The following is a 25079-nucleotide window of genomic DNA, read 5'->3' on the forward strand; positions in this document are numbered from 1 at the left end:
ATTTTGTTTCACAATAGATTAAATAGGACTATGGATTAAAACATTTAACGTCAATGGCCATTCTAAGCTGAATGTGCCTGCTCTCGTCAGAACGCAGAAGTTACACAGCTTAAGGACTCGCTAGTACCAGTGTGGGAGACTGGCTGGGAATCCGTGGTGCGGTTGACTTTTTATTATGTTGTTTAGATTTTGTTTCACAATAGATTAAATAGGACTATGGATTAAGGCTTTTAATGTCAATGGCCATTCTAAGCTGAATGTGCCTGCTCTCGTCAGATCGCAGAAGTTACACAGCTTAAGGCCTCACTAGTACCAGTGTGGGAGACTGTCTGGGAATCCGTGGTGGGGTTGCCTTTTTATTATGTCGTTTAGATTTTGTTTCACAATCGATTAAAAAGGACTATGGATTAAAGCATTTAATGTCAATGGCCATTCTAAGCTGAATGTGCCTGCTCCCGTCAGATCGCAGAAGTTACACAGCTTAAAACCTCGCTAGTACCAGTGTGGGAGACTGTCTGGGAATCCGTGGTGCGGTTGACTTTTTATTATGTCGTTTAGATTTTGTTTCACAATCGATTAAAAAGGACTATGGATTAAAGCATTTAATGTCAATGGCCATTCTAAGCTGAATGTGCCTGCTCTCGTCAGATCGCAGAAGTTACACAGCTTAAGGCCTCGCTAGTACCAATGTGGGAGACTGTCTGGGAATCCGTGGTGCTGTTGACTTTTTATTATGTTGTTTAGATTTTGTTTCACAATCGATTAAAAAGGACTATGGATTAAGGCTTTTAATGTCAATGGCCATTCTAAGCTGAATGTGCCTGCTCTCGTCAGATCGCAGAAGTTACACAGCTTAAGGCCTCGCTAGTACCAGTGTGGGAGACTTTCTGGGAATCCGTGGTGCGGATGACTTTTTATTATGTCGTTTAGATTTTGTTTCACAATCGATTAAAAAGGACTATGGATTAAAGCATTTAATGTCAATGGCCATTCTAAGCTGAACGTGCCTGCCCTCGTCAGATCGCAGAAGTTACACAGCTTAAGGCCTCGCTAGTAACAGTGTGGGAGACTGTCTGGGAATCCGTGGTGCGGTTGACTTTTTATTATGTCGTTTAGATTTTGTTTCACAATCGCTTAAAAAGGACTATGGATTAAAGCATTTAATGTCAATGGCCATTCTAAGCTGAATGTGCCTGCTCTCGTTAGATCGCAGCAGTTACACAGCTTAATGCCTCGCTAGTACCAGTGGGGGAGACTGTCTGGGAATCTGTGGTGCGGTTGACTTTTTATTATGTCGTTTAGATTTTGTTTCACAATAGATTAAATAGGACTATGGATTAAAGCATTTAATGTCAATGGCCATTCTAAGCTGAATGTGCCTGCTCTCGTCAGATCACAGAAGTTACACAGCTTAAGGCCTCGCTAGTACCAGTGTGGGGGACTGTCTGGGAATCCGTGGTGCGGTTGACTTTTTATTATGTCGTTTAGATTTTGTTTCACAATAGATTAAATAGGACTATGGATTAAAGCATTTAACGTCAATACCCATTCTAAGCTGAATGTGCCTGCTCTCGTCAGATCGCAGAAGTTACACAGCTTAAAGCCTCGCTAGTACTAGTGTGGGAGACTGTCTGGGAATCCGTGGTGCAGTTGACTTTTTATTATGTCGTTTAGATTTTGTTTCACAATCGATTAAAAAGGACTATGGATTAAAGCATTTAATGTCAATGGCCATTCTAAGCTGAATGTGCCTGCTCTCGTCAGATCACAGAAGTTACACAGCTTAAGGCCTCGCTAGTACCAGTGTGGGGGACTGTCTGGGAATCCGTGGTGCGGTTGACTTTTTATTATGTCGTTTAGATTTTGTTTCACAATCGATTAAAAAGGACTATGGATTAAAGCATTTAATGTCAATGGCCATTCTAAGCTGAATGTGCCTGCTCTCGTCAGATCGCAGAAGTTACACAGCTTAAGGCCTCGCTAGTACCAGTGTGGTAGACTGTCTGGGAATCCGTGGTGCGGTTGAATTTTTATTATGTCGTTTAGATTTTGTTTCACAATCGATTAAAAAGGACTATGGATTAAAGCTTTTAATGTCAATGGCAATTCTAAGCTGAATTTCCCTGCTCTCGTCAGATTGCAGAAGATACACAGCTTAAAACCTCGCTAGTACCAGTGTGGGAGACTGTCTGGGAATCCGTGGTGCGGTTGACTTTTTATTATGTCGTTTAGATTTTGTTTCACAATCGATTAAAAAGGACTATGGATTAAAGCATTTAATGTCAATGGCCATTCTAAGCTGAATGTGCCTGCTCTCGTCAGATCGCAGAAGTTACACAGCTTAAGGCCTCGCTAGTACCACTGTGGGAGACTGTCTGGGAATCCGTGGTGCGGTTGCCTTTTTATTATGTCGTTTAGATTTTGTTTCACAATAGATTAAAAAGGACTATGGATTAAAGCATTTAATGTCAATGGCCATTCTAAGCTGAATGTGCCTGCTCTCGTCAGATCGCAGAAGTTACACAGCTTAAGGCCTCGCTAGTACCAGTGTGGGAGACTGTCTGGGAATCCGTGGTGCGGTTGACTTTTTATTATGTCGTTTAGATTTTGTTTCACAATAGATTAAAAAGGACTATGGATTAAAGCATTTAATGTCAATGGCCATTCTAAGCTGAATGTCCCTGCTCTCGTCAGATCGCAGAAGTTACACAGCTTAAGGCCTCGCTAGTACCAGTGTGGGAGACTGTCTGGGAATCCGTGGTGCGGTTGACTTTTTATTATGTCGTTTAGATTTTGTTTCACAATCGATTAAAAAGGACTATGGATTAAAGCATTTAATGTCATTGGCCATTCTAAGCTGAATGTGCCTGCTCTCGTCAGATCGCTGAAGTTACACAGCTTAAGGCCTCGCTAGTACCAGTGTGGGAGACTGTCTGGGAATCCGTGGTGTGGTTGAATTTTTATTATGTCGTTTAGATTTTGTTTCACAATAGATTAAATAGGACTATGGATTAAGGCTTTTAATGTCAATGGCCATTCTAAGCTGAATGTGCCTGCTCTCGTCAGATCGCAGAAGTTACACAGCTTAAGGCCTCGCTAGTACCAGTGTGGGAGACTGTCTGGGAATCCGTGGTGCGGTTGACTTTTTATTATGTCGTTTAGATTTTGTTTCACAATAGATTAAATAGGACTATGGATTAAGGCTTTTAATGTCAATGGCCATTCTAAGCTGAATGTGCCTGCTCTCGTCAGATCGCAGAAGTTACACAGCTTAAGGCCTCGCTAGTACCAGTGTGGGAGACTGTCTGGGAATCCGTGGTGCGGTTGACTTTTTATTATGTCGTTTAGATTTTGTTTCACAATCGATTAAAAAGGACTATGGATTAAAGCATTTAATGTCAATGGCCATTCTAAGCTGAATGTGCCTGCTCTCGTCAGATCGCAGAAGTTACACAGCTTAAGGCCTCGCTAGTACCAGTGTGGGAGACTGTCTGGGAATCCGTGGTGCGGTTGCCTTTTTATTATGTCGTTTAGATTTTGTTTCACAATAGATTAAAAAGGACTATGGATTAAAGCATTTAATGTCAATGGCCATTCTAAGCTGAATGTGCCTGCTCTCGTCAGATCGCAGAAGTTACACAGCTTAAGGCCTCGCTAGTACCAGTGTGGGAGACTGTCTGGGAATCCGTGGTGCGGTTGACTTTTTATTATGTCGTTTAGATTTTGTTTCACAATAGATTAAAAAGGACTATGGATTAAAGCATTTAATGTCAATGGCCATTCTAAGCTGAATGTCCCTGCTCTCGTCAGATCGCAGAAGTTACACAGCTTAAGGCCTCGCTAGTACCAGTGTGGGAGACTGTCTGGGAATCCGTGGTGCGGTTGACTTTTTATTATGTCGTTTAGATTTTGTTTCACAATCGATTAAAAAGGACTATGGATTAAAGCATTTAATGTCAATGGCCATTCTAAGCTGAATGTGCCTGCTCTCGTCAGATCGCAGAAGTTACACAGCTTAAGGCCTCGCTAGTACCAGTGTGGGAGACTGTCTGGGAATCCGTGGTGTGGTTGAATTTTTATTATGTCGTTTAGATTTTGTTTCACAATAGATTAAATAGGACTATGGATTAAGGCTTTTAATGTCAATGGCCATTCTAAGCTGAATGTGCCTGCTCTCGTCAGATCGCAGAAGTTACACAGCTTAAGGCCTCGCTAGTACCAGTGTGGGAGACTGTCTGGGAATCCGTGGTGCGGTTGACTTTTTATTATGTCGTTTAGATTTTGTTTCACAATCGATTAAAAAGGACTATGGATTAAAGCATTTAATGTCAATGGCCATTCTAAGCTGAATGTACCTGCTCTCGTCAGATCGCAGAAGTTACACAGCTTAAGGCCTCGCTAGTACCAGAGTGGGAGACTGTCTGGGAATCCGTGGTGCGGTTGACTTTTTATTATGTCGTTTAGATTTTGTTTCACAATAGATTAAAAAGGACTATGGATTAAAGCATTTAATGTCAATGGCCATTCTAAGCTGAATGTGCCTGCTCTCGTCAGATCGAAGAAGTTACACAGCTTAAGGCCTCGCTAGTACCAGTGTGGGAGACTGTCTGGGAATCCGTGGTGCGGTTGACTTTTTATTATGTCGTTTAGATTTTGTTTCACAATAGATTAAAAAGGACTATGGATTAAAGCATTTAATGTCAATGGCCATTCTAAGCTGAATGTCCCTGCTCTCGTCAGATCGCAGAAGTTACACAGCTTAAGGCCTCGCTAGTACCAGTGTGGGAGACTGTCTGGGAATCCGTGGTGCGGTTGAATTTTTATTATGTCGTTTAGATTTTGTTTCACAATCGATTAAAAAGGACTATGGATTAAAGCATTTAATGTCAATGGCCATTCTAAGCTGAATGTGCCTGCTCTCGTCAGATCGCAGAAGTTACACAGCTTAAGGCCTCGCTAGTACCAGTGTGGTAGCCTGTCTGGGAATCCGTGGTGCGGTTGAATTTTTATTATGTCGTTTAGATTTTGTTTCACAATCGATTAAAAAGGACTATGGATTAAAGCTTTTAATGTCAATGGCAATTCTAAGCTGAATTTCCCTGCTCTCGTCAGATTGCAGAAGTTACACAGCTTAAAACCTCGCTAGTACCAGTGTTGGAGACTGTCTGGGAATCCGTGGTGCGGTTGACTTTTTATTATGTCGTTTAGATTTTGTTTCACAATCGATTAAAAAGGACTATGGATTAAAGCATTTAATGTCAATGGCCATTCTAAGCTGAATGTGCCTGCTCTCGTCAGATCGCAGAAGTTACACAGCTTAAGGCCTCGCTAGTACCAGTGTGGGAGACTGTCTGGGAATCCGTGGTGCGGTTGCCTTTTTATTATGTCGTTTAGATTTTGTTTCACAATCGATTAAAAAGGACTATGGATTAAAGCATTTAATGTCAATGGCCATTCTAAGCTGAATGTGCCTGCTCTCGTCAGATCGCAGAAGTTACACAGCTTAAGGCCTCGCTAGTACCAGTGTGGGAGACTGTCTGGGAATCCGTGGTGCGGTTGCCTTTTTATTATGTCGTTTAGATTTTGTTTCACAATAGATTAAAAAGGACTATGGATTAAAGCATTTAATGTCAATGGCCATTCTAAGCTGAATGTGCCTGCTCTCGTCAGATCGCAGAAGTTACACAGCTTAAGGCCTCGCTAGTACCAGTGTGGGAGACTGTCTGGGAATCCGTGGTGCGGTTGACTTTTTATTATGTCGTTTAGATTTTGTTTCACAATAGATTAAAAAGGACTATGGATTAAAGCATTTAATGTCAATGGCCATTCTAAGCTGAATGTCCCTGCTCTCGTCAGATCGCAGAAGTTACACAGCTTAAGGCCTCACTAGTACCAGTGTGGGAGACTGTCTGGGAATCCGTGGTGCGGTTGACTTTTTATTATGTCGTTTAGATTTTGTTTCACAATCGATTAAAAAGGACTATGGATTAAAGCATTTAATGTCAATGGCCATTCTAAGCTGAATGTGCCTGCTCTCGTCAGATCGCAGAAGTTACACAGCTTAAGGCCTCGCTAGTTCCAGTGTGGGAGACTGTCTGGGAATCCGTGGTGTGGTTGAATTTTTATTATGTCGTTAAGATTTTGTTTCACAATAGATTAAATAGGACTATGGATTAAGGCTTTTAATGTTAATGGCCATTCTAAGCTGAATGTGCCTGCTCTCGTCAGATCGCAGAAGTTACACAGCTTAAGGGCTCTCTAGTACCAGTGTTGGAGACTGTCTGGGAATCCGTGGTGCGGTTGTCTTTTTATTATGTCGTTTAGATTTTGTTTCACAATCGATTAAAAAGGACTATGGATTAAAGCATTTAATGTCAATGGCCATTCTAAGCTGAATGTACCTGCTCTCGTCAGATCGCAGAAGTTACACAGCTTAAGGCCTCGCTAGTACCAGTGTGGGAGACTGTCTGGGAATCCGTGGTGCGGTTGCCTTTTTATTATGTCGTTTAGATTTTGTTTCACAATAGATTAAAAAGGACTATGGATTAAAGCATTTAATGTCAATGGCCATTCTAAGCTGAATGTGCCTGCTCTCGTCAGATCGCAGAAGTTACACAGCTTAAGGCCTCGCTAGTACCAGTGTGGGAGACTGTCTGGGAATCCGTGGTGCGGTTGACTTTTTATTATGTCGTTTAGATTTTGTTTCACAATAGATTAAAAAGGACTATGGATTAAAGCATTTAATGTCAATGGCCATTCTAAGCTGAATGTCCCTGCTCTCGTCAGATCGCAGAAGTTACACAGCTTAATGCCTCGCTAGTACCAGTGTGGGAGACTGTCTGGGAATCCGTGGTGCGGTTGACTTTTTATTATGTCGTTAAGATTTTGTTTCACAATCGATTAAAAAGGACTATGGATTAAAGCATTTAATGTCAATGGCCATTCTAAGCTGAATGTACCTGCTCTCGTCAGATCGCAGAAGTTACACAGCTTAAGGCCTCGCTAGTACCAGTGTGGGAGACTGTCTGGGAATCCGTGGTGCGGTTGAATTTTTATTATGTCGTTTAGATTTTGTTTCACAATCGATTAAAAAGGACTATGGATTAAAGCATTTAATGTCAATGGCCATTCTAAGCTGAATGTGCCTGATCTCGTCAGATCGCAGAAGTTACACAGCTTAAGGCCTCACTAGTACCAGTGTGGGAGACTGTCTGGGAATCCGTGGTGCGGTTGCCTTTTTATTATGTCGTTTAGATTTTGTTTCACAATCGATTAAAAAGGACTATGGATTAAAGCATTTAATGTCAATGGCCATTCTAAGCTGAATGTGCCTGCTCCCGTCAGATCGCAGAAGTTACACAGCTTAAAACCTCGCTAGTACCAGTGTGGGAGACTGTTTGGGAATCCGTGGTGCGGTTGACTTTTTATTATGTCGTTTAGATTTTGTTTCACAATCGATTAAAAAGGACTATGGATTAAAGCATTTAATGTCAATGGCCATTCTAAGCTGAATATGCCTGCTCTCGTCCGATCGCAGAAGTTACACAGCTTAAGGCCTCGCTAGTACCAGTGTGGGAGACTGTCTGGGAATCCGTGGTGCAGTTGACTTTTTATTATGTTGTTTAGATTTTGTTTCACAATCGATTAAAAAGGACTATGGATTAAGGCTTTTAATGTCAATGGCCATTCTAAGCTGAATGTGCCTGCTCTCGTCAGATCGCAGAAGTTACACAGCTTAAGGCCTCGCTAGTACCAGTGTGGGAGACTGTCTGGGAATCCGTGGTGTGGATGACTTTTTATTATGTCGTTTAGATTTTGTTTCACAATCGATTAAAAAGGACTATGGATTAAAGCATTTAATGTCAATGGCCATTCTAAGCTGAATGTGCCTGCCCTCGTCAGATCGCAGAAGTTACACAGCTTAAGGCCTCGCTAGTACCAGTGTGGGAGACTGTCTGGGAATCCGTGGTGCGGTTGACTTTTTATTATGTCGTTTAGATTTTGTTTCACAATCGCTTAAAAAGGACTATGGATTAAAGCATTTAATGTCAATGGCCATTCTAAGCTGAATGTGCCTGCTCTCGTTAGATCGCAGAAGTTACACAGCTTAACGCCTCGCTAGTACCAGTGTGGGAGACTGTCTGGGATTCTGTGGTGCGGTTGACTTTTTATTATGTTGTTTAGATTTTGTTTCACAATAGATTAAATAGGACTATGGATTAAAGCATTTAACGTCAATACCCATTCTAAGCTGAATGTGCCTGCTCTCGTCAGATCGCAGAAGTTACACAGCTTAAAGCCTCGCTAGTACTAGTGTGGGAGACTGTCTGGGAATCCGTGGTGCGGTTGCCTTTTTATTATGTCGTTTAGATTTTGTTTCACAATCGATTAAAAAGGACTATGGATTAAAGCATTTAATGTCAATGGCCATTCTAAGCTGAATGTGCCTGCTCTCGTCAGATCGCAGAAGTTACACAGCTTAAGGCCTCGCTAGTACCAGTGTGGGAGACTGTCTGGGAATCCGTGGTGCGGTTGACTTTTTATTATGTCGTTTAGATTTTGTTTCACAATCGATTAAAAAGGACTATGGATTAAAGCATTTAATGTCAATGGCCATTCTAAGCTGAATGTGCCTGCTCTCGTCAGATCGCAGAAGTTACACAGCTTAAGGCCTCGCTAGTACCAGTGTGGGAGACTGTCTGGGAATCCGTGGTGCGGTTGCCTTTTTATTATGTCGTTTAGATTTTGTTTCACAATAGATTAAAAAGGACTATGGATTAAAGCATTTAATGTCAATGGCCATTCTAACCTGAATGTACCTGCTCTCGTCAGATCGCAGAAGTTACACAGCTTAAGGCCTCGCTAGTACCAGTGTGGGAGACTGTCTGGGAATCCGTGGTGCGGTTGACTTTTTATTATGTCGTTTAGATTTTGTTTCACAATAGATTAAAAAGGACTATGGATTAAAGCATTTAATGTCAATGGCCATTCTAAGCTGAATGTCCCTGCTCTCGTCAGATCGCAGAAGTTACACAGCTTAAGGCCTCGCTAGTACCAGTGTGGGAGACTGTCTGGGAATCCGTGGTGCGGTTGACTTTTTATTATGTCGTTTAGATTTTGTTTCACAATCGATTAAAAAGGACTATGGATTAAAGCATTTAATGTCAATGGCCATTCTAAGCTGAATGTGCCTGCTCTCGTTAGATCGCAGAAGTTACACAGCTTAAGGCCTCGCTAGTACCAGTGTGGGAGACTGTCTGGGAATCCGTGGTGTGGTTGAATTTTTATTATGTCGTTTAGATTTTGTTTCACAATAGATTAAATAGGACTATGGATTAAGGCTCTTAATGTCAATGGCCATTCTAAGCTGAATGTGCCTGCTCTCGTCAGATCGCAGAAGTTACACAGCTTAAGGCCTCGCTAGTACCAGTGTGGGAGACTGTCTGGGAATCCGTGGTGCGGTTGACTTTTTATTATGTCGTTTAGATTTTGTTTCACAATCGATTAAAAAGGACTATGGATTAAAGCATTTAATGTCAATGGCCATTCTAAGCTGAATGTGCCTGCTCTCGTTAGATCGCAGAAGTTACACAGCTTAATGCCTCGCTAGTACCAGTGTGGGAGACTGTCTGGGAATCCGTGGTGCGGTTGACTTTTTATTATGTCGTTTAGATTTTGTTTCACAATCGATTAAAAAGGACTATGGATTAAAGCATTTTAAAGTCAATGGCCATTCTAAGCTGAATGTGCCTGCTCTCGTCAGATCGCAGAAGTTACACAGCTTAAGGCCTCGCTAGTACCAGTGTGGGAGACTGTCTGGGAATCCGTGGTGTTTTTGAATTTTTATTATGTCGTTTAGATTTTGTTTCACAATAGATTAAATAGGACTATGGATTAAGGCTTTTAATGTCAATGGCCATTCTAAGCTGAATGTGCCTGCTCTCGTCAGATCGCAGAAGTTACACAGCTTAAGACCTCGCTAGTACCAGTGTGGGAGACTGTCTGGGAATCCGTGGTGCGGTTGACTTTTTATTATGTCGTTTAGATTTTGTTTCACAATCGATTAAAAAGGACTATGGATTAAAGCATTTAGTGTCAATGGCCATTCTAAGCTGAATGTACCTGCTCTCGTCAGATCGCAGAAGTTACACAGCTTAAGGCCTCGCTAGTACCAGTGTGGGAGACTGTCTGGGAATCCGTGGTGCGGTTGAATTTTTATTATGTCGTTTAGATTTTGTTTCACAATCGATTAAAAAGGACTATGGATTAAAGCATTTAATGTCAATGGCCATTCTAAGCTGAATGTCCCTGCTCTCGTCAGATCACAGAAGTTACACAGCTTAAGGCCTCGCTAGTACCAGTGTGGGAGACTGTCTGGGAATCCGTGGTGCGGTTGACTTTTTATTATGTCGTTTAGATTTTGTTTCACAATAGATTAAAAAGGACTATGGATTAAAGCATTTAATGTCAATGGCCATTCTAAGCTGAATGTGCCTGCTCTCGTCAGATCGCAGAAGTTACACAGCTTAAGGCCTCGCTAGTACCAGTGTGGGAGACTGTCTGGGAATCTGTGGTGAGGTTGACTTTTTATTATGTCGTTTAGATTTTGTTTCACAATAGATTAAATAGGACTATGGATTAAAACATTTAACGTCAATGGCCATTCTAAGCTGAATGTGCCTGCTCTCGTCAGAACGCAGAAGTTACACAGCTTAAGGCCTTGCTAGTACCAGTGTGGGAGACTGGCTGGGAATCCGTGGTGCGGTTGACTTTTTATTATGTTGTTTAGATTTTGTTTCACAATAGATTAAATAGGACTATGGATTAAGGCTTTTAATGTCAATGGCCATTCTAAGCTGAATGTGCCTGCTCTCGTCAGATCGCAGAAGTTACACAGCTTAAAGCCTCACTAGTACCAGTGTGGGAGACTGTCTGGGAATCCGTGGGGCGGTTGCCTTTTTATTATGTCGTTTAGATTTTGTTTCACAATCGATTAAAAAGGACTATGGATTAAAGCATTTAATGTCAATGGCCATTCTAAGCTGAATGTGCCTGCTCCCGTCAGATCGCAGAAGTTACACAGCTTAAAACCTCGCTAGTACCAGTGTGGGAGACTGTCTGGGAATCCGTGGTGCGGTTGACTTTTTATTATGTCGTTTAGATTTTGTTTCACAATCGATTAAAAAGGACTATGGATTAAAGCATTTAATGTCAATGGCCATTCTAAACTGAATGTGCCTGCTCTCGTCAGATCGCAGAAGTTACACAGCTTAAGGCCTCGCTAGTACCAGTGTGGGAGACTGTCTGGGAATCCGTGGTGCGGTTGACTTTTTATTATGTTGTTTAGATTTTGTTTCACAATCGATTAAAAAGGACTATGGATTAAGGCTTTTAATGTCAATGGCTATTCTAAGCTGAATGTGCCTGCTCTCGTCAGATCGCAGAAGTTACACAGCTTAAGGCCTCGCTAGTACCAGTGTGGGAGACTGTCTGGGAATCCGTGGTGCGGATGACTTTTTATTATGTCGTTTAGATTTTGTTTCACAATCGATTAAAAAGGACTATGGATTAAAGCATTTAATGTCAATGGCCAATCTAAGCTGAATGTGCCTGCCCTCGTCAGATCGCAGAAGTTACACAGCTTAAGGCCTCGCTAGTACCAGTGTGGGAGACTGTCTGGGAATCCGTGGTGCGGTTGACTTTTTATTATGTCGTTTAGATTTTGTTTCACAATCGCTTAAAAAGGACTATGGATTAAAGCATTTAATGTCAATGGCCATTCTAAGCTGAATGTGCCTGCTCTCGTTAGATCGCAGAAGTTACACAGCTTAATGCCTCGCTAGCACCAGTGTGGGAGACTGTCTGGGAATCTGTGGTGCGGTTGACTTTTTATTATGTCGTTTAGATTTTGTTTCACAATAGATTAAATAGGACTATGGATTAAAGCATTTAACGTCAATACCCATTCTAAGCTGAATGTGCCTGCTCTCGTCAGATCGCAGAAGTTACACAGTTAAAGCCTCGCTAGTACTAGTGTGGGAGACTGTCTGGGAATCCGTGGTGCAGTTGACTTTTTATTATGTCGTTTAGATTTTGTTTCACAATCGATTAAAAAGGACTATGGATTAAAACATTTAATGTCAATGGCCATTCTAAGCTGAATGTGCCTGCTCTCGTCAGATCGCAGAAGTTACACAGCTTAGGGCCTCGCTAGTACCAGTGTGGGAGACTGTCTGGGATTCCGTGGTGCGGTTGACTTTTTATTATGTTGTTTAGATTTTGTTTCACAATAGATTAAATAGGACTATGGATTTAGTCTTTTAATGTCAATGGCCATTCTAAGCTGAATGTGCCTGCTCTCGTCAGATCGCAGAAGTTACACAGCTTAAGGCCTCGCTAGTACCAGTGTGGGAGACTGTCTCGGAATCCATGGTGCGGTTGACTTTTTATTATGTCGTTTAGATTTTGTTTCACAATCGATTAAAAAGGACTATGGATTAAAGCATTTAATGTCAATGGCCATTCTAAGCTGAATGTGCCTGCTCTCGTTAGATCGCAGAAGATACACAGCTTAAGGGCTCGCTAGTACCAGTGTGGGAGACTGTCTGGGAATCCGTGGTGCGGTTGACTTTTTATTATTTCGTTTAGATTTTGTTTCACAATCGATTAAAAAGGACTATGGATTAAAGCATTTAATGTCAATGGCCATTCTAAGCTGAATGTGCCTGCTCTAGTCAGATCGCAGAAGTTACACAGCTTAAGGCCTCGCTAGTACCAGTGTGGGAGGCTATCTGGGAATCCGTGGTGCGGTTGACTTTTTATTATGTTGTTTAGATTTTGTTTCACAATTGATTAAATAGGACTATGGATTAAAGCATTTAACGTCAATGGCCATTCTAAGCTGAATGTGCCTGCTCTCGTCAAGACGCAGAAGTTACACAGCTTAAGGCCTCGCTAGTACTAGTGTGGGAGGCTGTCTGGTAATCCGTGGTGCGGTTGACTTTTTATTATGTTGTTTAGATTTTGTTTCACAATAGATTAAATAGGACTATGGATTAAGGCTTTTAATGTCAATGGCCATTCTAAGCTGAATGTCCCTGCTCTCGTCAGATCGCAGAAGTTACACAGCTTAAGGCCTCGCTGGTACCGGTGTGGGAGACTGTCTGGGAATCCGTGGTGCGGTTGATTTTTTATTATGTCGTTTAGATTTTGTTTCACAATAGATTAAATAGGACTATGGATTAAAGCATTTAACGTCAATGGCCATTCTAAGCTGAATGTGCCTGTTCTCGTCAGAACGCAGAAGTTACACATCTTAAGCCCTCGCTAATACCAGTGTGGGAGACTGTCTGGGAATCCGTGGTGCGGTTGAATTTTTATTATGTTGTTTAGATTTTGTTTCACAATAGATTAAATAGGACTATGGATTAAAGCATTTAACGTCAATACCCATTCTAAGCTGAATGTGCCTGCTCTCGTCAGATCGCAGAAGTTACACAGCTTAAAGCCTCGCTAGTACTAGTGTGGGAGACTGTCTGGGAATCCGTGGTGCAGTTGACTTTTTATTATGTCGTTTAGATTTTGTTTCACAATCGATTAAAAAGGACTATGGATTAAAGCATTTAATGTCAATGGCCATTCTAAGCTGAATGTGCTTGCTCTCGTCAGATCACAGAAGTTACACAGCTTAAGGCCTCGCTAGTACCAGTGTGGGGGACTGTCTGGGAATCCGTGGTGCGGTTGACTTTTTATTATGTCGTTTAGATTTTGTTTCACAATCGATTAAAAAGGACTATGGATTAAAACATTTAATGTCAATGGCCATTCTAAGCTGAATGTGCCTGCTCTCGTCAGATCGCAGAAGTTACACAGCTTAGGGCCTCGCTAGTACCAGTGTGGGAGACTGTCTGGGAATCCGTGGTGCGGTTGACTTTTTATTATGTTGTTTAGATTTTGTTTCACAATAGATTAAATAGGACTATGGATTAAGTCTTTTAATGTCAATGGCCATTCTAAGCTGAATGTGCCTGCTCTCGTCAGATCGCAGAAGTTACACAGCTTAAGGCCTCGCTAGTACCAGTGTGGGAGACTTTCTGGGAATCCGTGGTGCGGTTGAATTTTTATTATGTCGTTTAGATTTTGTTTCACAATCGATTAAAAAGGACTATGGATTAAAGCATTTAATGTCAATGGCCATTCTAAGCTTAATGTCCCTGCTCTCGTCAGATCGCAGAAGTTACACAGCTTAACGCCTCGCTAGTACCAGTGTGGGAGACTGTCTGGGAATCTGTGGTGCGGTTGACTTTTTATTATGTTGTTTAGATTTTGTTTCACAATAGATTAAATAGGACTATGGATTAAAGCATTTAACGTCAATACCCATTCTAAGCTGAATGTGCCTGCTCTCGTCAGATCGCAGAAGTTACACAGCTTAAAGCCTCGCTAGTACTAGTGTGGGAGACTGTCTGGGAATCCGTGGTGCAGTTGACTTTTTATTATGTCGTTTAGATTTTGTTTCACAATCGATTAAAAAGGACTATGGATTAAAGCATTTAATGTCAATGGCCATTCTAAGCTGAATGTGCCTGCTCTCGTCAGATCACAGAAGTTACACAGCTTAAGGCCTCGCTAGTACCAGTGTGGGGGACTGTCTGGGAATCCGTGGTGCGGTTGACTTTTTATTATGTCGTTTAGATTTTGTTTCACAATCGATTAAAAAGGACTATGGATTAAAACATTTAATGTCAATGGCCATTCTAAGCTGAATGTGCCTGCTCTCGTCAGATCGCAGAAGTTACACAGCTTAGGGCCTCGCTAGTACCAGTGTGGGAGACTGTCTGGGAATCCGTGGTGCGGTTGACTTTTTATTATGTTGTTTAGATTTTGTTTCACAATAGATTAAATAGGACTATGGATTAAGTCTTTTAATGTCAATGGCCATTCTAAGCTGAATGTGCCTGCTCTCGTTAGATCGCAGAAGATACACAGCTTAAGGCCTCGCTAGTACCAGTGTGGGAGACTGTCTGGGAATCCGTGGTGCGGTTGACTTTTTATTATGTTGTTTAGATTTTGTTTCACAATAGATTAAATAGGACTATGGATTAAAGCATTTAACGTCAATGGCCATTCTAAGCTGAATGTGCCTGCTCTCGTCAGAACGCAGAAGTTACGCAGCTTAAGGCCTCGCTAGTACCAGTGTGGGAGGCTGTCTGGTAATCCGTGGTGCGGTTGACTTTTTAATATGTTGTTTAGATTTTGTTTCACAATAGATTAAATAGGACTATGGATTAAGGCTTTTAATGTCAATGGCCATGCTAAGCTGAATGTCCCTGCTCTCGTCAGATCGCAGAAATTACACAGCTTAAGGCCTCGCTGGTACCGGTGTGGGAGACTGTCTGGGAATCCGTGGTGCGGTTGATTTTTTATTATGTTGTTTAGATTTTGTTTCACAATAGATTAAATAGGACTATGGATTAACGCATTTAACATCAATGGCCATTCTAAGCTGAATGTGCCTGTTCTCGTCAGAACGCAGAAGTTACACAGCTTAAGCCCTCGCTAATACCAGTGTGGGAGACTGTCTGGGAATCCGTGGTGTGGTTGAATTTTTATTATGTCGTTTAGATTTTGTTTCACAATCGATTAAAAAGGACTATGGATTAAAGCATTTAATGTCAATGGCCATTCTAAGCTTAATGTCCCTGCTCTCGTCAGATCGCAGAAGTTACACAGCTTAACGCCTTGCTAGTACCAGTGTGGGTGACTGTCTGGGAATCCGTGGTGCGGTTGCCTTTTTATTATGTCGTTTAGATTTTGTTTCACAATAGATTAAATAGGACTATGGATTAAAGCATTTAACGTCAATGGCCATTCTAAGCTGAATGTGCCTGCTCTCGTCAGATCGCAGAAGTTACACAGCTTAAGGCCTCGCTAATACCAGTGTGGGAGACTGTCTGGGAATCCGTGGTGTGGTTGAATTTTTATTATGTCGTTTAGATTTTGTTTCACAATCGATTAAAAAGGACTATGGATTAAAGCATTTAATGTCAATGGCCATTCTAAGCTGAATGTCCCTGCTCTCGTCAGATCACAGAAGTTACACAGCTTAAGGCCTCGCTAGTACCAGTGTGGGAGACTGTCTGGGAATCCGTGGTGCGGTTGACTTTTTATTATGTCGTTTAGATTTTGTTTCACAATCGATTAAAAAGGACTATGGATTAAAGCATTTAATGTCAATGGCCATTCTAAGCTGAATGTCCCTGCTCTCGTCAGATCGCAGAAGTTACACAGCTTAAGGCCTCGCTAGTACCAGTGTGGGAGACTGTCTGGGAATCCGTGGTGCGGTTGACTTTTTATTATGTCGTTTAGATTTTGTTTCACAATCGATTAAAAAGGACTATGGATTAAAGCATTTAATGTCAATGGCCATTCTAAGCTGAATGTGCCTGCTCTCATCAGATCGCAGAAGTTACACAGCTTAGGGCCTCGCTAGTACCAGTGTGGGAGACTGTCTGGGAATCCGTGGTGCGGTTGATTTTTTATTATGTTGTTTAGATTTTGTTTCGCAATAGATTAAATAGGACTATGGATTAAGTATTTTAATGTCAATGGCCATTCTAAGCTGAATGTGCCTGCTCTCGTCAGATCGCAGAAGTTACACAGCTTAAGGCCTCGCTAGTACCAGTGTGGGAGACTGTCTGGGAATCCGTGGTGCGGTTGACTTTTTATTATGTCGTTTAGATTTTGTTTCACAATAGATTAAATAGGACTATGAATTAAAGCATTTAACATCAATGGCCATTCTAAGCTGAATGTGCCTGCTCTCGTCAGATCGCAGAAGTTACACAGCTTAAGGCCTCGCTAGTACCAGTGTGGGAGACTGTCTGGGAATCCGTGGTGCGGTTGACTTTTTATTATGTCGTTTAGATTTTGTTTCACAATCGATTAAAAAGGACTATGGATTAAAGCATTTAATGTCAATGGCCATTCTAAGCTGAATGTCCCTGCTCTCGTCAGATCACAGAAGTTACACAGCTTAATGCCTCGCTAGTACCAGTGTGGGAGACTGTCTATGAATCCGTGGTGCGGTTGACTTTTTATTATGTCGTTTAGATTTTGTTTCACAATAGATTAAATAGGACTATGGATTAAAGCATTTAACGTCAATGGCCATTCTAAGCTGAATGTGCCTGTTCTCGTCAGATCGCAGAAGTTACACAGCTTAAGGCCTCGCTAGTACCAGTGTGGGAGTCTGTCTGGGAATCCGTGGTGCGGTTGACTTTTTATTATGTCGTTTAGATTTTGTTTCACAATCGATTAAAAAGGACTATGGATTAAAGCATTTAATGTCAATGGCCATTCTAAGCTGAATGTGCCTGCTCTCGTTAGATCGCAGAAGATACACAGCTTAATGCCTCGCTAGTACCGGTGTGGGAGACTGTCTATGAATCCGTGGTGCGGTTGACTTTTTATTATGTCGTTTAGATTTTGTTTCACAATAGATTAAATAGGACTATGGATTAAAGCATTTAACGTCAATGGCCATTCTAAGCTGAATGTGCCTGTTCTCGTCAGATCGCAGAAGTTACACAGCTTAAGGCCTCGCTAGTACCAGTGTGGGAGTCTGTCTGGGAATCCGTGGTGCGGTTGACTTTTTATTATGTTGTTTAGATTTTGTTTCACAATAGATTAAATAGGACTATGGATTAAGGCTTTTAATGTCAATGGCCATTCTAAGCTGAATGTGCCTGCTCTCGTCAGATCGCAGAAGTTACACAGCTTAAGGCCTCGCTAAGTACCAGTGTGGGAGACTGTCTGGGAATCCGTGGTGCGGTTAACTTTTTATTGTGTCGTTTAGATTTTGTTTCACAATCGATTAAAAAGGACTATGGATTAAAGCATTTAATGTCAATGGCCATTCTAAGCTGAATGTCCCTGCTCTCGTCAGATCGCAGAAGTTACACAGCTTAAGGCCTCGCTAGTACCAGTGTGGGAGACTGTCTGGGAATCCGTGGTGCGGTTGACTTTTTATTATGTCGTTTAGATTTTGTTTCACAATCGATTAAAAAGGACTATGGATTAAAGCATTTAATGTCAATGGCCATTCTAAGCTGAATGTCCCTGCTCTCGTCAGATCGCTGAAGTTACACAGCTTAAGGCCTCGCTAGTACCAGTGTGGGAGACTGTCTGGGAATCCGTGGTGCGGTTGACTTTTTATTATGTCGTTTAGATTTTGTTTCACAATAGATTAAATAGGACTATGGATTAAAACATTTAACGTCAATGGCCATTCTAAGCTGAATGTGCCTGCTCTCGTCAGAACGCAGAAGTTACACAGCTTAAGGCCTCGCTAGTACCAGTGTGGGAGACTGGCTGGGAATCCGTGGTGCGGTTGCCTTTTTATTATGTTGTTTAGATTTTGTTTCACAATAGATTAAATAGGACTATGGATTAAGGCTTTTAATGTCAATGGCCATTCTAAGCTGAATGTGCCTGCTCTCGTCAGATCGCAGAAGTTACACAGCTTAAGGCCTCACTAGTACCAGTGTGGGAGACTGTCTGGGAATCCGTGGTGCGGTTGCCTTTTTATTATGTCGTTTAGATTTTGTTTCACAATCAATTAAAAAGGACTATGGATTAAAGCATTTAATGTCAATGGCCATTCTAAGCTGAATGTGCCTGCTCCCGTCAGATCGCAGAAGTTACACAGCTTAAAACCTCGCTAGTACCAGTGTGGGAGACTGTCTGGGAATCCGTGGTGCGGTTGACTTTTTATTATGTCGTTTAGATTTTGTTTCACAATCGATTAAAAAGGACTATGGATTAAAGCATTTAATGTCAATGGCCATTCTAAGCTGAATGTGCCTTCTCTCGTCAGATCGCAGAAGTTACACAGTTTAAGGCCTCGCTAGTACCAGTGTGGGAGACTGTCTGGGAATCCGTGGTGCGGTTGACTTTTTATTATGTTGTTTAGATTTTGTTTCACAATCGATTAAAAAGGACTATGGATTAAGGCTTTTAATGTCAATGGCCATTCTAAGCTGAATGTGCCTGCTCTCGTCAGATCGCAGAAGTTACACAGCTTAAGGCCTCGCTAGTACCAGTGTGGGAGACTGTCTGGGAATCCGTGGTGCGGATGATTTTTTATTATGTCGTTTAGATTTTGTTTCACAATCGATTAAAAAGGACTATGGATTAAAGCATTTAATGTCAATGGCCATTCTAAGCTGAATGTGCCTGCCCTCGTCAGATCGCAGAAGTTACACAGCTTAAGGCCTCGCTAGTACCAGTGTGGGAGACTGTCTGGGAATCCGTGGTGCGGTTGACTTTTTATTATGTCGTTTAGATTTTGTTTCACAATCGATTAAAAAGGACTATGGATTAAAGCATTTAATGTCAATGGCCATTCTAAGCTGAATGTGCCTGCTCTCGTTAGATTGCAGAAGTTACACAGCTTAACGCCTCGCTAGTACCAGTGTGGGAGACTGTCTGGGAATCTGTGGTGCGGTTGACTTTTTATTATGTTGTTTAGATTTTGTTTCACAATAGATTAAATAGGACTATGGATTAAAGCATTTAACGTCAATACCCATTCTAAGCTGAATGTGCCTGCTCTCGTCAGATCGCAGAAGTTACACAGCTTAAAGCCTCGCTAGTACTAGTGTGGGAGACTGTCTGGGAATCCGTGGTGCGGTTGAATTTTTATTATGTCGTTTAGATTTTGTTTCACAATCGATTAAAAAGGACTATGGATTAAAGCATTTAATGTCAATGGCCATTCTAAGCTGAATGTCCCTGCTCTCGTCAGATCGCAGAAGTTACACAGCTTAAGGCCTCGCTAGTACCAGTGTGGGAGACTGTCTTGGAATCCGTGGTGCGGTTGACTTTTTATTATGTCGTTTAGATTTTGTTTCACAATAGATTAAAAAGGACTATGGATTAAAGCATTTAATGTCAATGGCCATTCTAAGCTGAATGTGCCTGCTCTCGTCAGATCGCTGAAGTTACACAGCTTAAGGCCTCGCTAGTACCAGTGTGGGAGACTGGCTGGGAATCCGTGGTGCGGTTGCCTTTTTATTATGTTGTTTAGATTTTGTTTCACAATAGATTAAAAAGGACTATGGATTAAGGCTTTTAATGTCAATGGCCATTCTAAGCTGAATGTGCCTGCTCTCGTCAGATCGCAGAAGTTACACAGCTTAAGGCCTCGCTAGTACCAGTGTGGGAGACTGTCTGGGAATCCGTGGTGCGGATGATTTTTTATTATGTCGTTTAGATTATGTTTCACAATCGATTAAAAAGGACTATGGATTAAAGCATTTAATGTCAATGGCCATTCTAAGCTGAATGTGCCTGCCCTCGTCAGATCGCAGAAGTTACACAGCTTAAGGCCTCGCTAGTACCAGTGTGGGAGACTGTCTGGGAATCCGTGATGCGGTTGACTTTTTATTATGTCGTTTAGATTTTGTTTCACAATCGCTTAAAAAGGACTATGGATTAAAGCATTTAATGTCAATGGCCATTCTAAGCTGAATGTGCCTGCTCTCGTTAGATCGCAGAAGTTACACAGCTTAACGCCTCGCTAGTACCAGTGTGGGAGACTGTCTGGGAATCTGTGGTGCGGTTGACTTTTTATTATGTTGTTTAGATTTTGTTTCACAATAGATTAAATAGGACTATGGATTAAAGCATTTAACGTCAATACCCATTCTAAGCTGAATGTGCCTGCTCTCGTCAGATCGCAGAAGTTACACAGCTTAAAGCCTCGCTAGTACTAGTGTGGGAGACTGTCTGGGAATCCGTGGTGCAGTTGACTTTTTATTATGTCGTTTAGATTTTGTTTCACAATCGATTAAAAAGGACTATGGATTAAAGCATTTAATGTCAATGGCCATTCTAAGCTGAATGTGCCTGCTCTCGTCAGATCACAGAAGTTACACAGCTTAAGGCCTCGCTAGTACCAGTGTGGGGGACTGTCTGGGAATCCGTGGTGCGGTTGACTTTTTATTATGTCGTTTAGATTTTGTTTCACAATCGATTAAAAAGGACTATGGATTAAAGCATTTAATGTCAATGGCCATTCTAAGCTGAATGTGCCTGCTCTCGTTAGATCGCAGAAGATACACAGCTTAATGCCTCGCTAGTACCAGTGAGGGAGACTGTCTATGAATCAGTGGTGCGGTTGACTTTTTATTATGTCGTTTAGATTTTGTTTCACAATAGATTAAATAGGACTATGGATTAAAGCATTTAACGTCAATGGCCATTCTAAGCTGAATGTCCCTGCTCTCGTCAGATCGCAGAAGTTACACAGCTTAAGGCCTCGCTAGTACCAGTGTGGGAGACTGTCTGGGAATCCGTGGTGCGGTTGACTTTTTATTATGTCGTTTAGATTTTGTTTCACAATAGATTAAATAGGACTATGGATTAAAGCATTTAACGTCAATGGCCATTCTAAGCTGAATGTGCCTGTTCTCGTCAGAACGCAGAAGTTACACAGCTTAAGCCCTCGCTAATACCAGTGTGGGAGACTGTCTGGTAATCCGTGGTGCGGTTGAATTTTTATTATGTCGTTTAGATTTTGTTTCACAATCGATTAAAAAGGACTATGGATTAAGGCTTTTAATGTCAATGGCCATTCTAAGCTGAATGTACCTGCTCTCGTCAGATCGCAGAAGTTACACAGCTTAAGGCCTCGCTAGTACCAGTGTGGGAGACTGTCTGGGAATCCGTGGTGCGGATGATTTTTTTATTATGTCGTTTAGATTTTGTTTCACAATCGATTAAAAAGGACTATGGATTAAAGCATTTAATGTCGATGGCCATTCTAAGCTGAATGTGCCTGCCCTCGTCAGATCGCAGAAGTTACACAGCTTAAGGCCTCGCTAGTACCAGTGTGGGAGACTGTCTGGGAATCCGTGATGCGGTTGACTTTTTATTATGTCGTTTAGATTTTGTTTCACAATCGCTTAAAAAGGACTATGGATTAAAGCTTTTAATGTCAATGGCCATTCTAAGCTGAATGTGCCTGCTCTCGTTAGATCGCAGAAGTTACACAGCTTAACGCCTCGCTAGTACCAGTGTGGGAGACTGTCTGGGAATCTGTGGTGCGGTTGACTTTTTATTATGTTGTTTAGATTTTGTTTCACAATAGATTAAATAGGACTATGGATTAAAGCATTTAACGTCAATACCCATTCTAAGCTGAATGTGCCTGCTCTCGTCAGATCGCAGAAGTTACACAGCTTAAAGCCTCGCTAGTACTAGTGTGGGAGACTGTCTGGGAATCCGTGGTGCAGTTGACTTTTTATTATGTCGTTTAGATTTTGTTTCACAATCGATTAAAAAGGACTATGGATTAAAGCATTTAATGTCAATGGCCATTCTAAGCTGAATGTGCCTGCTCTCGACAGATCACAGAAGTTACACAGCTTAAGGCCTCGCTAGTACCAGTGTGGGGGACTGTCTGGGAATCCGTGGTGCGGTTGACTTTTTATTATGTCGTTTAGATTTTGTTTCACAATCGATTAAAAAGGACTATGGATTAAAGCATTTAATGTCAATGGCCATTCTAAACTGAATGTGCCTGCTCTCGTTAGATCGCAGAAGATACACAGCTTAATGCCTCGCTAGTACCAGTGAGGGAGACTGTCTATGAATCAGTGGTGCGGTTGACTTTTTATTATGTCGTTTAGATTTTGTTTCACAATAGATTAAATAGGACTATGGATTAAAGCATTTAACGTCAATGGCCATTCTAAGCTGAATGTCCCTGCTCTCGTCAGATCGCAGAAGTTACACAGCTTAAGCCCTCGCTAATACCAGTGTGGGAGACTGTCTGGTAATCCGTGGTGCGGTTGAATTTTTATTATGTCGTTTAGATTTTGTTTCACAATCGATTAAAAAGGACTATGGATTAAAGCATTTAATGTCAATGGCCATTCTAAGCTGAATGTCCCTGCTCTCGTCAGATCGCAGAAGTTACACAGCTTAAGGCCTCGCTAGTACCAGTGTGGGAGACTGTCTGGGAATCCGTGGTGCGGTTGACTTTTTATTATGTCGTTTAGATTTTGTTTCACAATAGATTAAATAGGACTATGGATTAAAACATTTAATGTCAATGGCCATTCTAAGCTGAATGTGCCTGCTCTCGTCAGATCGCAGAACTTACACAGCTTAAGGCCTCGCTAGTACCAGTGTGGGAGACTGTCTGGGAATCCGTGGTGCGGTTGAATTTTTATTATGTCGTTTAGATTTTGTTTCACAATAGATTAAAAAGGACTATGGATTAAAGGATTTAATGTCAATGGCCATTCTAAGCTGAATGTCCCTGCTCTCCTCAGATCGCAGAAGTTACACAGCTTAAGGCCTCGCTAGTACCAGTGTGGGAGACTGTCTGGGAATCCGTGGTGCAGTTGCCTTTTTATTATGTCGTTTAGATTTTGTTTCACAATCGATTAAAAAGGACTATGGATTAAAGCATTTAATGTCAATGGCCATTCTAAGCTGAATGTGCCTGCTCTCGTCAGATCGCAGAAGTTACACAGCATAAGGCTTCGCTAGTACCAGTGTGGGAGACTGTCTGGGAATCCGTGGTGCTGTTGACTTTTTATTATGTCGTTTAGATTTTGTTTCACAATCGATTAAAAAGGACTATGGATTAAAGCATTTAACGTCAATGGCCATTCTAAGCTGAATGTGCCTGCTCTCGTCAGATCGCAGAAGTTACACAGCTTAAGGCCTCGCTAGTACCAGTGTGGGAGACTTTTTATTATGTCGTTTAGATTTTGTTTCACAATAGATTAAATAGGACTATGGATTAAACCATTTAAGTCAATGGCCATTCTAAGCTGAATGTGCCTTCTCTCGTCAGAACGCAGAAGTTACACAGCTTAAGGCCACGCTAGTACCAGTGTGGGAGACTGTCTGGGAATCCGTGTTGCGGTTGAATTTTTATTATGTCGTTTAGATTTTGTTTCACAATCGATTAAATAGGACTATGGATTAAAAGATTTAACGTCAATGGCCATTCTAAGCTGAATGTGCCTGCCCTCGTCAGATCGCAGAAGTTACACAGCTTAAGGCCTCGCTAGTACCAGTGTGGGAGACTGTCTGGGAATCCGTGGTGCGGTTGAATTTTTATTATGTTGTTTAGATTTTGTTTCACAATCGATTAAAAAGGACTATGGATTAAAGCATTTAATGTCAATGGCCATTCTAAGCTGAATGTCCCTGCTCTCGTCAGTTCGCAGAAGTTACACAGCTTAAGGCCTCGCTAGTACCAGTGTGGGAGACTGTCTGGGAATCCGTGGTGCGGTTGAATTTTTATTATGTCGTTTAGATTTTGTTTCACAATAGATTAAAAAGGACTATGGATTAAAGCATTTAATGTCAATGGCCATTCTAAGCTGAATGTGCCTGCTCTCGTCAGATCGCGGAAGTTACACAGCTTAAGGCCTCGCTAGTACCAGTGTGGGAGACTGTCTGGGAGTCCGTGGTGCGGTTGACTTTTTATTATGTTGTTTAGATTTTGTTTCACAATAGATTAAATAGGACTATGGATTAAGGCTTTTAATGTCAATGGCCATTCTAAGCTGAATGTGCCTGCTCTCGTCAGATCGCAGAAGTTACACAGCTTAAGGCCTCGCTAGTACCAGTGTGGGAGACTGTCTGGGAATCCGTGGTGCGGTTGACTTTTTATTATGTTGTTTAGATTTTGTTTCACAATCGATTAAAAAGGACTATGGATTAAGGCTTTTAATGTCAATGGCCATTCTAAGCTGAATGTGCCTGCTCTCGTCAGATTGCAGAAGTTACACAGCTTAAGGCCTCGCTAGTACCAGTGTGGGAGACTGTCTGGGAATCCGTGGTGCGGATGACTTTTTATTATGTCGTTTAGATTTTGTTTCACAATCGATTAAAAAGGACTATGGATTAAAGCATTTAATGTCAATGGCCATTCTAAGTTGAATGTGCCTGCTCTCGTCATATCGCAGAAGTTACACAGCTTAAGCCCTCGCTAGTACCAGTGTGGGAGACTGTCTGGGAATCCGTGGTGCGGTTGACTTTTTATTATGTAG

The 25079-nt window shown here is 41.7% G+C and overlaps 111 pseudogenes; all 111 read left to right on the forward strand.

Moving 5' to 3' along the window:
* Positions 1-49: 49 nt before the first annotated feature.
* Positions 50-168, forward strand: LOC142745857 (5S ribosomal RNA; annotated as a pseudogene).
* A 67-nt stretch (positions 169-235) lies between these two features.
* Positions 236-354, forward strand: LOC142746510 (5S ribosomal RNA; annotated as a pseudogene).
* A 67-nt stretch (positions 355-421) lies between these two features.
* Positions 422-540, forward strand: LOC142745532 (5S ribosomal RNA; annotated as a pseudogene).
* A 67-nt stretch (positions 541-607) lies between these two features.
* On the forward strand, positions 608-726 carry LOC142744759 (5S ribosomal RNA; annotated as a pseudogene).
* Positions 727-793: 67 nt separating this feature from the next.
* LOC142744985 (5S ribosomal RNA) lies at positions 794-912 on the forward strand (annotated as a pseudogene).
* A 67-nt stretch (positions 913-979) lies between these two features.
* On the forward strand, positions 980-1098 carry LOC142746703 (5S ribosomal RNA; annotated as a pseudogene).
* A 253-nt stretch (positions 1099-1351) lies between these two features.
* Positions 1352-1470, forward strand: LOC142745185 (5S ribosomal RNA; annotated as a pseudogene).
* A 67-nt stretch (positions 1471-1537) lies between these two features.
* LOC142746853 (5S ribosomal RNA) lies at positions 1538-1656 on the forward strand (annotated as a pseudogene).
* Positions 1657-1723: 67 nt separating this feature from the next.
* LOC142745186 (5S ribosomal RNA) lies at positions 1724-1842 on the forward strand (annotated as a pseudogene).
* A 67-nt stretch (positions 1843-1909) lies between these two features.
* Positions 1910-2028, forward strand: LOC142745946 (5S ribosomal RNA; annotated as a pseudogene).
* A 253-nt stretch (positions 2029-2281) lies between these two features.
* On the forward strand, positions 2282-2400 carry LOC142744884 (5S ribosomal RNA; annotated as a pseudogene).
* A 67-nt stretch (positions 2401-2467) lies between these two features.
* LOC142745476 (5S ribosomal RNA) lies at positions 2468-2586 on the forward strand (annotated as a pseudogene).
* A 67-nt stretch (positions 2587-2653) lies between these two features.
* Positions 2654-2772, forward strand: LOC142743907 (5S ribosomal RNA; annotated as a pseudogene).
* A 253-nt stretch (positions 2773-3025) lies between these two features.
* On the forward strand, positions 3026-3144 carry LOC142745487 (5S ribosomal RNA; annotated as a pseudogene).
* Positions 3145-3211: 67 nt separating this feature from the next.
* On the forward strand, positions 3212-3330 carry LOC142745499 (5S ribosomal RNA; annotated as a pseudogene).
* A 67-nt stretch (positions 3331-3397) lies between these two features.
* LOC142744392 (5S ribosomal RNA) lies at positions 3398-3516 on the forward strand (annotated as a pseudogene).
* A 67-nt stretch (positions 3517-3583) lies between these two features.
* LOC142745511 (5S ribosomal RNA) lies at positions 3584-3702 on the forward strand (annotated as a pseudogene).
* A 67-nt stretch (positions 3703-3769) lies between these two features.
* On the forward strand, positions 3770-3888 carry LOC142743908 (5S ribosomal RNA; annotated as a pseudogene).
* A 67-nt stretch (positions 3889-3955) lies between these two features.
* On the forward strand, positions 3956-4074 carry LOC142745665 (5S ribosomal RNA; annotated as a pseudogene).
* A 67-nt stretch (positions 4075-4141) lies between these two features.
* On the forward strand, positions 4142-4260 carry LOC142745522 (5S ribosomal RNA; annotated as a pseudogene).
* Positions 4261-4327: 67 nt separating this feature from the next.
* LOC142744876 (5S ribosomal RNA) lies at positions 4328-4446 on the forward strand (annotated as a pseudogene).
* A 67-nt stretch (positions 4447-4513) lies between these two features.
* LOC142745849 (5S ribosomal RNA) lies at positions 4514-4632 on the forward strand (annotated as a pseudogene).
* Positions 4633-4699: 67 nt separating this feature from the next.
* Positions 4700-4818, forward strand: LOC142745311 (5S ribosomal RNA; annotated as a pseudogene).
* Positions 4819-4885: 67 nt separating this feature from the next.
* Positions 4886-5004, forward strand: LOC142746772 (5S ribosomal RNA; annotated as a pseudogene).
* Positions 5005-5257: 253 nt separating this feature from the next.
* On the forward strand, positions 5258-5376 carry LOC142744393 (5S ribosomal RNA; annotated as a pseudogene).
* Positions 5377-5443: 67 nt separating this feature from the next.
* Positions 5444-5562, forward strand: LOC142744394 (5S ribosomal RNA; annotated as a pseudogene).
* A 67-nt stretch (positions 5563-5629) lies between these two features.
* On the forward strand, positions 5630-5748 carry LOC142745534 (5S ribosomal RNA; annotated as a pseudogene).
* A 67-nt stretch (positions 5749-5815) lies between these two features.
* Positions 5816-5934, forward strand: LOC142744230 (5S ribosomal RNA; annotated as a pseudogene).
* Positions 5935-6001: 67 nt separating this feature from the next.
* Positions 6002-6120, forward strand: LOC142746993 (5S ribosomal RNA; annotated as a pseudogene).
* A 253-nt stretch (positions 6121-6373) lies between these two features.
* On the forward strand, positions 6374-6492 carry LOC142743816 (5S ribosomal RNA; annotated as a pseudogene).
* A 67-nt stretch (positions 6493-6559) lies between these two features.
* LOC142745546 (5S ribosomal RNA) lies at positions 6560-6678 on the forward strand (annotated as a pseudogene).
* A 67-nt stretch (positions 6679-6745) lies between these two features.
* LOC142746027 (5S ribosomal RNA) lies at positions 6746-6864 on the forward strand (annotated as a pseudogene).
* A 67-nt stretch (positions 6865-6931) lies between these two features.
* Positions 6932-7050, forward strand: LOC142744174 (5S ribosomal RNA; annotated as a pseudogene).
* A 67-nt stretch (positions 7051-7117) lies between these two features.
* On the forward strand, positions 7118-7236 carry LOC142746036 (5S ribosomal RNA; annotated as a pseudogene).
* Positions 7237-7303: 67 nt separating this feature from the next.
* LOC142745779 (5S ribosomal RNA) lies at positions 7304-7422 on the forward strand (annotated as a pseudogene).
* Positions 7423-7489: 67 nt separating this feature from the next.
* LOC142744942 (5S ribosomal RNA) lies at positions 7490-7608 on the forward strand (annotated as a pseudogene).
* A 67-nt stretch (positions 7609-7675) lies between these two features.
* Positions 7676-7794, forward strand: LOC142745956 (5S ribosomal RNA; annotated as a pseudogene).
* Positions 7795-7861: 67 nt separating this feature from the next.
* Positions 7862-7980, forward strand: LOC142745020 (5S ribosomal RNA; annotated as a pseudogene).
* A 439-nt stretch (positions 7981-8419) lies between these two features.
* Positions 8420-8538, forward strand: LOC142745558 (5S ribosomal RNA; annotated as a pseudogene).
* Positions 8539-8605: 67 nt separating this feature from the next.
* Positions 8606-8724, forward strand: LOC142744396 (5S ribosomal RNA; annotated as a pseudogene).
* A 67-nt stretch (positions 8725-8791) lies between these two features.
* On the forward strand, positions 8792-8910 carry LOC142744346 (5S ribosomal RNA; annotated as a pseudogene).
* A 67-nt stretch (positions 8911-8977) lies between these two features.
* Positions 8978-9096, forward strand: LOC142743909 (5S ribosomal RNA; annotated as a pseudogene).
* A 67-nt stretch (positions 9097-9163) lies between these two features.
* On the forward strand, positions 9164-9282 carry LOC142746008 (5S ribosomal RNA; annotated as a pseudogene).
* A 67-nt stretch (positions 9283-9349) lies between these two features.
* LOC142745569 (5S ribosomal RNA) lies at positions 9350-9468 on the forward strand (annotated as a pseudogene).
* Positions 9469-9535: 67 nt separating this feature from the next.
* Positions 9536-9654, forward strand: LOC142745959 (5S ribosomal RNA; annotated as a pseudogene).
* Positions 9655-9722: 68 nt separating this feature from the next.
* LOC142745349 (5S ribosomal RNA) lies at positions 9723-9841 on the forward strand (annotated as a pseudogene).
* A 67-nt stretch (positions 9842-9908) lies between these two features.
* LOC142744298 (5S ribosomal RNA) lies at positions 9909-10027 on the forward strand (annotated as a pseudogene).
* Positions 10028-10094: 67 nt separating this feature from the next.
* On the forward strand, positions 10095-10213 carry LOC142744175 (5S ribosomal RNA; annotated as a pseudogene).
* A 67-nt stretch (positions 10214-10280) lies between these two features.
* Positions 10281-10399, forward strand: LOC142745444 (5S ribosomal RNA; annotated as a pseudogene).
* A 67-nt stretch (positions 10400-10466) lies between these two features.
* On the forward strand, positions 10467-10585 carry LOC142745802 (5S ribosomal RNA; annotated as a pseudogene).
* Positions 10586-10652: 67 nt separating this feature from the next.
* On the forward strand, positions 10653-10771 carry LOC142744291 (5S ribosomal RNA; annotated as a pseudogene).
* Positions 10772-10838: 67 nt separating this feature from the next.
* Positions 10839-10957, forward strand: LOC142747230 (5S ribosomal RNA; annotated as a pseudogene).
* A 67-nt stretch (positions 10958-11024) lies between these two features.
* On the forward strand, positions 11025-11143 carry LOC142745533 (5S ribosomal RNA; annotated as a pseudogene).
* A 67-nt stretch (positions 11144-11210) lies between these two features.
* LOC142744668 (5S ribosomal RNA) lies at positions 11211-11329 on the forward strand (annotated as a pseudogene).
* A 67-nt stretch (positions 11330-11396) lies between these two features.
* Positions 11397-11515, forward strand: LOC142745817 (5S ribosomal RNA; annotated as a pseudogene).
* Positions 11516-11582: 67 nt separating this feature from the next.
* LOC142745955 (5S ribosomal RNA) lies at positions 11583-11701 on the forward strand (annotated as a pseudogene).
* A 438-nt stretch (positions 11702-12139) lies between these two features.
* On the forward strand, positions 12140-12258 carry LOC142745969 (5S ribosomal RNA; annotated as a pseudogene).
* A 67-nt stretch (positions 12259-12325) lies between these two features.
* Positions 12326-12444, forward strand: LOC142746250 (5S ribosomal RNA; annotated as a pseudogene).
* Positions 12445-12511: 67 nt separating this feature from the next.
* On the forward strand, positions 12512-12630 carry LOC142747146 (5S ribosomal RNA; annotated as a pseudogene).
* A 67-nt stretch (positions 12631-12697) lies between these two features.
* LOC142746116 (5S ribosomal RNA) lies at positions 12698-12816 on the forward strand (annotated as a pseudogene).
* Positions 12817-13069: 253 nt separating this feature from the next.
* LOC142745885 (5S ribosomal RNA) lies at positions 13070-13188 on the forward strand (annotated as a pseudogene).
* A 253-nt stretch (positions 13189-13441) lies between these two features.
* On the forward strand, positions 13442-13560 carry LOC142746854 (5S ribosomal RNA; annotated as a pseudogene).
* Positions 13561-13627: 67 nt separating this feature from the next.
* Positions 13628-13746, forward strand: LOC142745920 (5S ribosomal RNA; annotated as a pseudogene).
* A 67-nt stretch (positions 13747-13813) lies between these two features.
* LOC142743876 (5S ribosomal RNA) lies at positions 13814-13932 on the forward strand (annotated as a pseudogene).
* Positions 13933-13999: 67 nt separating this feature from the next.
* LOC142744519 (5S ribosomal RNA) lies at positions 14000-14118 on the forward strand (annotated as a pseudogene).
* A 67-nt stretch (positions 14119-14185) lies between these two features.
* LOC142747249 (5S ribosomal RNA) lies at positions 14186-14304 on the forward strand (annotated as a pseudogene).
* Positions 14305-14371: 67 nt separating this feature from the next.
* Positions 14372-14490, forward strand: LOC142746855 (5S ribosomal RNA; annotated as a pseudogene).
* Positions 14491-14557: 67 nt separating this feature from the next.
* On the forward strand, positions 14558-14676 carry LOC142745187 (5S ribosomal RNA; annotated as a pseudogene).
* A 67-nt stretch (positions 14677-14743) lies between these two features.
* Positions 14744-14862, forward strand: LOC142743877 (5S ribosomal RNA; annotated as a pseudogene).
* Positions 14863-14929: 67 nt separating this feature from the next.
* Positions 14930-15048, forward strand: LOC142745106 (5S ribosomal RNA; annotated as a pseudogene).
* A 67-nt stretch (positions 15049-15115) lies between these two features.
* On the forward strand, positions 15116-15234 carry LOC142745563 (5S ribosomal RNA; annotated as a pseudogene).
* A 67-nt stretch (positions 15235-15301) lies between these two features.
* LOC142745767 (5S ribosomal RNA) lies at positions 15302-15420 on the forward strand (annotated as a pseudogene).
* A 439-nt stretch (positions 15421-15859) lies between these two features.
* On the forward strand, positions 15860-15978 carry LOC142746885 (5S ribosomal RNA; annotated as a pseudogene).
* Positions 15979-16045: 67 nt separating this feature from the next.
* On the forward strand, positions 16046-16164 carry LOC142745445 (5S ribosomal RNA; annotated as a pseudogene).
* Positions 16165-16231: 67 nt separating this feature from the next.
* On the forward strand, positions 16232-16350 carry LOC142743910 (5S ribosomal RNA; annotated as a pseudogene).
* Positions 16351-16417: 67 nt separating this feature from the next.
* LOC142744210 (5S ribosomal RNA) lies at positions 16418-16536 on the forward strand (annotated as a pseudogene).
* Positions 16537-16603: 67 nt separating this feature from the next.
* On the forward strand, positions 16604-16722 carry LOC142745581 (5S ribosomal RNA; annotated as a pseudogene).
* Positions 16723-16789: 67 nt separating this feature from the next.
* LOC142744474 (5S ribosomal RNA) lies at positions 16790-16908 on the forward strand (annotated as a pseudogene).
* A 253-nt stretch (positions 16909-17161) lies between these two features.
* LOC142745104 (5S ribosomal RNA) lies at positions 17162-17280 on the forward strand (annotated as a pseudogene).
* A 253-nt stretch (positions 17281-17533) lies between these two features.
* Positions 17534-17652, forward strand: LOC142745105 (5S ribosomal RNA; annotated as a pseudogene).
* A 67-nt stretch (positions 17653-17719) lies between these two features.
* Positions 17720-17839, forward strand: LOC142746322 (5S ribosomal RNA; annotated as a pseudogene).
* A 67-nt stretch (positions 17840-17906) lies between these two features.
* LOC142743911 (5S ribosomal RNA) lies at positions 17907-18025 on the forward strand (annotated as a pseudogene).
* Positions 18026-18092: 67 nt separating this feature from the next.
* Positions 18093-18211, forward strand: LOC142745196 (5S ribosomal RNA; annotated as a pseudogene).
* Positions 18212-18278: 67 nt separating this feature from the next.
* LOC142744481 (5S ribosomal RNA) lies at positions 18279-18397 on the forward strand (annotated as a pseudogene).
* Positions 18398-18464: 67 nt separating this feature from the next.
* On the forward strand, positions 18465-18583 carry LOC142744698 (5S ribosomal RNA; annotated as a pseudogene).
* Positions 18584-18650: 67 nt separating this feature from the next.
* Positions 18651-18769, forward strand: LOC142745535 (5S ribosomal RNA; annotated as a pseudogene).
* Positions 18770-18836: 67 nt separating this feature from the next.
* On the forward strand, positions 18837-18955 carry LOC142746535 (5S ribosomal RNA; annotated as a pseudogene).
* Positions 18956-19022: 67 nt separating this feature from the next.
* LOC142745911 (5S ribosomal RNA) lies at positions 19023-19141 on the forward strand (annotated as a pseudogene).
* Positions 19142-19208: 67 nt separating this feature from the next.
* LOC142745021 (5S ribosomal RNA) lies at positions 19209-19327 on the forward strand (annotated as a pseudogene).
* Positions 19328-19766: 439 nt separating this feature from the next.
* LOC142745119 (5S ribosomal RNA) lies at positions 19767-19885 on the forward strand (annotated as a pseudogene).
* A 67-nt stretch (positions 19886-19952) lies between these two features.
* LOC142746135 (5S ribosomal RNA) lies at positions 19953-20071 on the forward strand (annotated as a pseudogene).
* A 67-nt stretch (positions 20072-20138) lies between these two features.
* LOC142745912 (5S ribosomal RNA) lies at positions 20139-20257 on the forward strand (annotated as a pseudogene).
* A 67-nt stretch (positions 20258-20324) lies between these two features.
* Positions 20325-20443, forward strand: LOC142746644 (5S ribosomal RNA; annotated as a pseudogene).
* Positions 20444-20510: 67 nt separating this feature from the next.
* LOC142746658 (5S ribosomal RNA) lies at positions 20511-20629 on the forward strand (annotated as a pseudogene).
* A 67-nt stretch (positions 20630-20696) lies between these two features.
* Positions 20697-20815, forward strand: LOC142746856 (5S ribosomal RNA; annotated as a pseudogene).
* A 67-nt stretch (positions 20816-20882) lies between these two features.
* On the forward strand, positions 20883-21001 carry LOC142745188 (5S ribosomal RNA; annotated as a pseudogene).
* A 253-nt stretch (positions 21002-21254) lies between these two features.
* LOC142743912 (5S ribosomal RNA) lies at positions 21255-21373 on the forward strand (annotated as a pseudogene).
* A 253-nt stretch (positions 21374-21626) lies between these two features.
* Positions 21627-21745, forward strand: LOC142745296 (5S ribosomal RNA; annotated as a pseudogene).
* Positions 21746-21813: 68 nt separating this feature from the next.
* LOC142747023 (5S ribosomal RNA) lies at positions 21814-21932 on the forward strand (annotated as a pseudogene).
* A 67-nt stretch (positions 21933-21999) lies between these two features.
* On the forward strand, positions 22000-22118 carry LOC142746659 (5S ribosomal RNA; annotated as a pseudogene).
* A 67-nt stretch (positions 22119-22185) lies between these two features.
* On the forward strand, positions 22186-22304 carry LOC142746858 (5S ribosomal RNA; annotated as a pseudogene).
* A 67-nt stretch (positions 22305-22371) lies between these two features.
* LOC142746439 (5S ribosomal RNA) lies at positions 22372-22490 on the forward strand (annotated as a pseudogene).
* A 439-nt stretch (positions 22491-22929) lies between these two features.
* On the forward strand, positions 22930-23048 carry LOC142743913 (5S ribosomal RNA; annotated as a pseudogene).
* Positions 23049-23115: 67 nt separating this feature from the next.
* Positions 23116-23234, forward strand: LOC142746044 (5S ribosomal RNA; annotated as a pseudogene).
* Positions 23235-23301: 67 nt separating this feature from the next.
* LOC142745829 (5S ribosomal RNA) lies at positions 23302-23420 on the forward strand (annotated as a pseudogene).
* A 67-nt stretch (positions 23421-23487) lies between these two features.
* LOC142744429 (5S ribosomal RNA) lies at positions 23488-23606 on the forward strand (annotated as a pseudogene).
* A 411-nt stretch (positions 23607-24017) lies between these two features.
* LOC142746259 (5S ribosomal RNA) lies at positions 24018-24136 on the forward strand (annotated as a pseudogene).
* Positions 24137-24203: 67 nt separating this feature from the next.
* On the forward strand, positions 24204-24322 carry LOC142746542 (5S ribosomal RNA; annotated as a pseudogene).
* A 67-nt stretch (positions 24323-24389) lies between these two features.
* LOC142744718 (5S ribosomal RNA) lies at positions 24390-24508 on the forward strand (annotated as a pseudogene).
* A 67-nt stretch (positions 24509-24575) lies between these two features.
* On the forward strand, positions 24576-24694 carry LOC142745593 (5S ribosomal RNA; annotated as a pseudogene).
* Positions 24695-24761: 67 nt separating this feature from the next.
* LOC142746431 (5S ribosomal RNA) lies at positions 24762-24880 on the forward strand (annotated as a pseudogene).
* Positions 24881-25079: the final 199 nt, after the last annotated feature.

The sequence above is a fragment of the Rhinoderma darwinii genome, chromosome 2, assembly GCF_050947455.1.
Source record: "Rhinoderma darwinii isolate aRhiDar2 chromosome 2, aRhiDar2.hap1, whole genome shotgun sequence".
Lineage (NCBI taxonomy): Eukaryota > Metazoa > Chordata > Amphibia > Anura > Rhinodermatidae > Rhinoderma > Rhinoderma darwinii.